General features: G+C 45.1%; 1 pseudogene; it reads left to right on the top strand.

Annotated features, from left to right (window-relative positions):
• LOC124250086 (liver carboxylesterase-like) overlaps nucleotides 1–5,829 on the top strand; it is a 38,128-nt pseudogene extending 32,299 nt beyond the window's left edge.
• Nucleotides 5,830–6,238: the final 409 nt, after the last annotated feature.

Below are 6,238 nucleotides of genomic sequence, written 5' to 3'. Positions count from 1 at the left end.
CTTCAGACTCCATTGATTTGGTTGGTTGGTCCGTTTGTTTCTTCCTGCTAATTCCTAATAATTCAGAATTGCTTAACCATTGTTTTAACAGATGATGGGCTACCCACTCTCTGAAGGCAAGCTGGACCAGACGACAGCCACGTCTCTCTTGTAGAAGTCCTACTCCATTGTTGTAAGAGTCTAGGGAATCCCAGGAACTGGCTGAGACCAAAGAGAGGAGGGGCTTGCCTCAAATCACAGACCCATTAAATGACAGAGTGAAGACTGGGGCCAGAGGGATCTACCCCCATTTTTCTGCCTTTTCCTGCCACTTTGGGTAAAGGGTGGTTGCACAGGAATCAAGAGGTTCACCACTAACCTAAGAAGAGAAGCTGTGTCACTCACCAGAGAGTGGCAGTCACTTTCACTCTTGATCAATTTCAGAATATCCCTAAGGAACTGACTCCAGTGGCCACCAAGACATATTTAGGAGGAACTGATGACCCTGTCAAAAAGAAGGACCTCTTCCTGGACTTGCTTGGAGATGGGATGTTTGGTGTCCCATCTGTGACCGTAGCCCGTTACCACAGAGGTAAGTCCTAGAGGTTGGACAGCAAAGGGACTCTGATCCCACCAGCTTCACTGCTTATCCTGCCCACCTTGCAGCATAGACAGATAAGTGGAAACCGCCAAGAGGTAGTCCTCTGAGATCAATTCCATACGGCCTGGGTTGGGACAATGTCCTATTTTGGTTCCACCAGAAGCTGACTCTGAGAAAAGGATCTGAAGACAAGTAGTTTATTTGAGAGGTGATCCCAGAAAATACCAGTAGAGGAGTATGGAAGTGACATGGGAAGGAGAAGGAAGCCAATTCATGATGCCCTGTCAAGCAAGTATCCACATGGACACTGGAGTTGGGGAGCTCTGAGAAACTAGCAGAAGACATTCTCAGGGTTATCTCGTGTCAGCGGCATGGCCGCTGGGGCATTTATCCTCCAACTCCCATAAGTCATTGGTTGAAGGCAGTTCCCAAGGTTAATTGGTTCCCAGGTTAATTCCCTCATGATTTGACCTGCTGCACATATGGCAAGAGTGGTCTCTGGTGGCCAAAGTCCTCAGGCAGAGATCTATAGGTGCCAGACGCAGAAGTCAGGCTGGCATACCCAGAAGTAGGGGGTATGGTGAGGTACAGTCAACATGTGCTAAAGGGACTCATCACCTAAAGTTATGTCTATATGGGAAATCTTGGAGGACGTGTCTTGGAAGATTTCTAAGGTCAGAGCTAGCTGGAAACTAGTTTATTAACCAGTGGAGCTGTGGGTACAGTGAAGCCAAGCACAGGATCCTGAGAGTTGTCCGGGACCAAGAAAGCCCAAAGAACTGAGCAATGAGACATGAGAGGGCAGGTGGCCTGGAATTCTCAATGTCTGCGGCTAGTTTTTGTCCATCCCAGTGTGTGCTGGGTCTACCACAGGACCTTCTACATTGGCCCAAGCCATTGTGGGTGGAGTGTGAGGTCATGGTGGATGAACTCGCCTAGAGAGGAGGTGTCCCTTCTGGGTCCATTCTGAGGTCCTCACAGGACCCCTCCTTTTCTAGGAGCCCTCCTTCATCTAGTCTGCAAGCCAGGAAATGGTTCACTTGTCCATACCTCTCCCTCTAACTGTGCTGGGAGGGCTGTGAATTAAGGACATAATAAGCATGATAAAAAGTAGCTACAGCTACCTATTATGTCCCCAGGCACTCGGGACAGTAACATACAGGTGCTGGTTACCATTTCCTCCTCCCAAGGGTCCTGAGGAAACTCTTCAGCCAAGGGCCACCTGGGGTCAAATCTGTTCTTTCATCAACTTGGTCTTGCCTCCTGCCATGTGTCTACTTTGTGGGATCCCTGTCTGCACTGTCTCCTGGTCCAGCTATAGCAGACTTGTGTTTTTTATCTGATATTTCATGACTAGAGTTCAGGGTCTTTTGCCAGGTCTACACAGATTTTATCAACATTGTTCTCTCATTTTTGTCTTTGTCTCACTCCCTCTTTGATAAAAAACAGAACTTTTCGGAATATAAAATCAATTTCTTACAGTTGTAGAAAGTTATGAAAATATGGGAAGACATGGAGGAGAAACTAGGCACTACTCATCACTCCTCTACCTAGAAGTATCTTCTATAAATCTTTGATATATTTTCTTCTAATAGTATTTCCATGTCTTAGATATAATTTAAAAATTAATTTATACTATATTTTTGTTCATAGAATCTGGTATTGTAGGTATTTTCCCAGTGTCAATAAAAACTCGTTGAAAACATCCATTATTTCATGGATTAAAATTTACTTTAGTGTTCCTGTCCTATTGGCTATTTAGGATTGCTGCTCATATTTTGGTGCTCCAAAAAGCATTATGCTCGATCTCGTGTTCATAAATCTTATGAAGTCTCTAATAATTTTCTTAGGATTGGTTTTCAGAAGTGAAATTACTAGGCTGGACTGTAGGGGCATTTAAAGTTCTTGATGCAGATGGCAAAATTGGCTTCCAGTGTATAAAAGTGTGAATTTCTTAGTTCTCTCACTTGGGATAGTCAGTTAAAATAATAAAATAATGTTACCATTATTTTATTAGGTCCTTCCTCACCAAAAAAATAAAAAATAATAATAAAAAAGAGCATGACACTTTTAAATTGCGTAGTTTTGATTAGTAGCTCTCTCTTTGGCTCTGCTTTTCTTGTTGTTCCTAATTGTTATTATCCAAATTTGTGCCCTACTTTCCTCTGAAGACATGTTGTGATTGTGGGAATTTTATAAATCACAGTGGTTTAAGGCAGAATGTTAAAAAAAAAAAAAGAAAGAAGATTTTTTTTGGGTGCAGCATCCTGCCAAAAATAAGTTCTCTCGTTCACAGACAGTCTTCTTCTGTGGTTGGGTTCTGAACATGATCTAAAATTTTTGAGTGGCAGAGGCAAGGTTAAACCCCTCCTTTCAATGAGTTCTGCTTGACCTTGAAGCAATTATTTAACAATTGGATTTCTTGTGATTCTTCCAAATGACACCTCTTGCTAAATTAAGGGTACAATTATAGGAGGTGAGGGAGGCAATTACATAAACTATTCTACATCCTCATGTCGGGGTGGTGTATATTGTTAAATCATTTTGTGGTTGAATCTTTAACGATTAAAGATCTGATTATTGTCATTAGAAAATAACAAAAAATGTACCCCAATTTTGTATATATAAAAGGGATATGAGTGAAAATATTAGCAGACGTCTCTGAGTAGTGGGGCTATAAGTGATCCTTTTGTTCATTTCCCTTCTGTCTTCATTTTCCAGATGTGATATTGTACCCAAAAAGTTGTAAAATTTCTCCACCAGCCTGACTTGTGGGCATTATCATTGTTGCAAACTGCCAACTTCCCTGGGCCCGGTGGCTCAAGAGTTAGCCCTGAGGGAGCAGGGATGGGCAGCTCTGGTGAAGCCGTCAGCAGGAAAACTGACATCTCTGGAGCTTGGAGAGGGTGAGGGGAGGGGGGAGACAGGGGAGAGGAGGAGAGAGGGCAGCAGAGAGGCAACTTGTCCTTCCTACACCCCCTCATCTCTCTTCAGCCACCACCAGGCCGAGCAGGAGGCAAGAGATGTGAGGTGACAGAGAAAAAGGAAAGGCTGAGTTTGCGGTTTGTTGAGCTGAAGGTATTCTCCAAAGGAATGAAAACTAGCCTGTTATCAATGAAATACAGTGGTGTCAACTGCATGTATGTAGATGTTCTTGAGTGTGAATGCATCAGTAGGTGAAGGGGTTTATGTGTCTTCACCCAGTGCCCCCATAATGATAGTTATTTTGAATGGATTTACCCAGGGTTTCAAGATTCACTCATTCATTCATTCAGCCAGTCTTCGTTCGCTCATTCCTTCAACAAGCACCTGGCTCAAAACCCAGTTCCACCTCCATCAGCTATGTACCCTTGGGCAAATCAAGGAAGTTTTCTGAAACACTGTTTCTCTATTATGCTGATAACCAGGGTTTTCCTGCAGGGCCACACAGTGTCCTGCACACAGCTGACACTCACAATGGGCAGCTGTTATTAATGTTATTGTTGTTGTGTACTCAGGACCCAGGTGTGCCACCAATTCCCTGAGTGGTCAGGGCCTCTGGAGACCATCCTGGTGTGTCTCAGGTAAAATGAACTGTGTGTGAATCCATGTCTCCTTAGACGCTGGAGCCCCCACCTACGTGTATGAGTTTCAGTATAGCCCAAGCTTCTTATCAGACATGAGACCCAAGGCAGTGACAGGGGACCACACGGATGAGCTCTTCTCAGTCTTCGGGGCCCCATTTTTAAAAGGTGATGACCCTTTGGTGACTACGAACTTGGGATTAGGAGATCTGGGTTCAAGTCTCAGTTTGGTGCCCTTCGACAAATTCCTCCTCTCCAGGTCTTAATCTCTGAAATTCACCATAACAGAGTTGAACTATGAAGGTTCCCAGTCTTTCTCTTGCTCTAATGTGACATGTGCCCTCATTCATGATCATTATAAGAATCCATCCCTCGGCATCAATATGACGAGTGGTGGGTCACTGGCAGGGTCCTCCTCAAGGGCCACCACCCACTTCCCACTCAGCAAAGCATATCAGAATGAGTGGGAGTAAGGTTAGAATGGGTGTTGACCTTGAATTAGGGAAAATGTGTATCTAACTGTCTATCTATCCCACCATCTATATATCTATCTAAAACTCATACCTTATTAAATTTAATATATTTAGGAAGGTAATATTTTAAAGAAAATCTTTCCCAAATGTCTTCAGTACCTTAACTCTCAATAGTTATAGGCAACTTGTACCCCCCTCAGACTTGTTTGCAACATACCAGTGCCTCTGGGCATTTCCTGGTTGGGTGAATCCTTAGGGCCATTGCAGCTCCGTTATTTGTCAGATTTTGCACATATGTTGGTGGGTGAAGGAGATTGAGACAAGAGCCAAAGAAGAGCAATCCTAGGAGGTGGGGTTGCTGTAGTGGAAACCCTGGGATTTGGCATTGCGACCCTGAGGGGAGCCCACTCATGAATTGACTGCATTCCTTTGCTGAGTCCTAGGTTAGTAACTCTCAATCTTAATGTGCTCATAAATTACCCAAAACTTCTTAAAATGCATCTTTTGACTCAGCAGGTTTGGAGTAAGGGCTCTGATTCTCAATTATTAACAAGCTTTCAAGTGATGCTGCAGGCTCATGAACCACACTTTGAGTAGCAAAATGTTTTTGTCTTCTTCACCACAGAGGGTGCCTCAGAAGAGGAGATGAAACTCAGCAAGATGGTGATGAAATTCTGGGCCAACTTTGCTCAGAATGGGTGATGCTGGTGGCCAAGATGGAGCAGGGTTGGGAAGCTGTGGGGCATATCTTTTGGGAAGTGGTAGCTTCTAATGCTTGATTGTCAAATTCCTGGCTCTGTGTCCTCTGACATGAAAGCGCCCTAAAAATGGACAGGCTTCCCAGGAGATGGTGAGCTCCCTGTGCTTACGAGCCTCTTGGCGGAGATGACACCATGGGTTCTGTGTAAATCTCAGAGGGTTGTTGAGATCACACAGTAGTTTTGGGGAATTTCTGCTTGATTCTGTTCCCAGGAACCCCAATGACAAGGGACTGCCCCACTGGCTGGCCTATGACCAGAAGGAAGGGTACCTGCAGATTGGCATCCCCACCCAGGCAGCCCAGAAGCTGAAAGACAAGGAAGTGGCTTTCTGGACCGAGCTCCTGGCCAAGCAGGCAGTGGAGAAGCGACGCCAGACAGAACATGTTGAGCTGTGAATGAGCGGCCCAGCCGGCTTCAGGGGCCTGGGGGAGCTAGCACAGGGCTGTTCTAGAAGAGATGTTTATGACCCAAAGAGGCATCTTATTGTGGAGGCTGGGGAATTGTCTCATAGGAGGGGGTAGTGGCCAGGGAGGGGGAATTTCTGTATCAATGGTCAATTTTGGGAATAAATGTTCTTTTGGACACCAAGTCCGAGTCTGTGTCTTGGGCTGGAGGTTAAGCCATCCTCCTTAGAGAGAGAAGGATGAAGAGAAAGGGCGCCATAAGCAGAAAGGTGCCTCTGGCCAGTCTAGGTTGGCCTCTGGATAAACAGAATCCAGCAGGTTGGGCCTGGGAACTGCTGGGGTCTCTGGGCCCTCAACAACTTCCAGTAACAAGATGTGGGGTAGCGAGGGTGTAGTGTCCCTCTCCGCCATGTGGAGCTAAATGCAGAGGTGGAGGTGGCATAGACTGATGATGTAA

The sequence above is a fragment of the Equus quagga genome, chromosome 13, assembly GCF_021613505.1.
Source record: "Equus quagga isolate Etosha38 chromosome 13, UCLA_HA_Equagga_1.0, whole genome shotgun sequence".
Lineage (NCBI taxonomy): Eukaryota > Metazoa > Chordata > Mammalia > Perissodactyla > Equidae > Equus > Equus quagga.
This window is presented reverse-complemented; position numbering and strand designations above follow the sequence as displayed.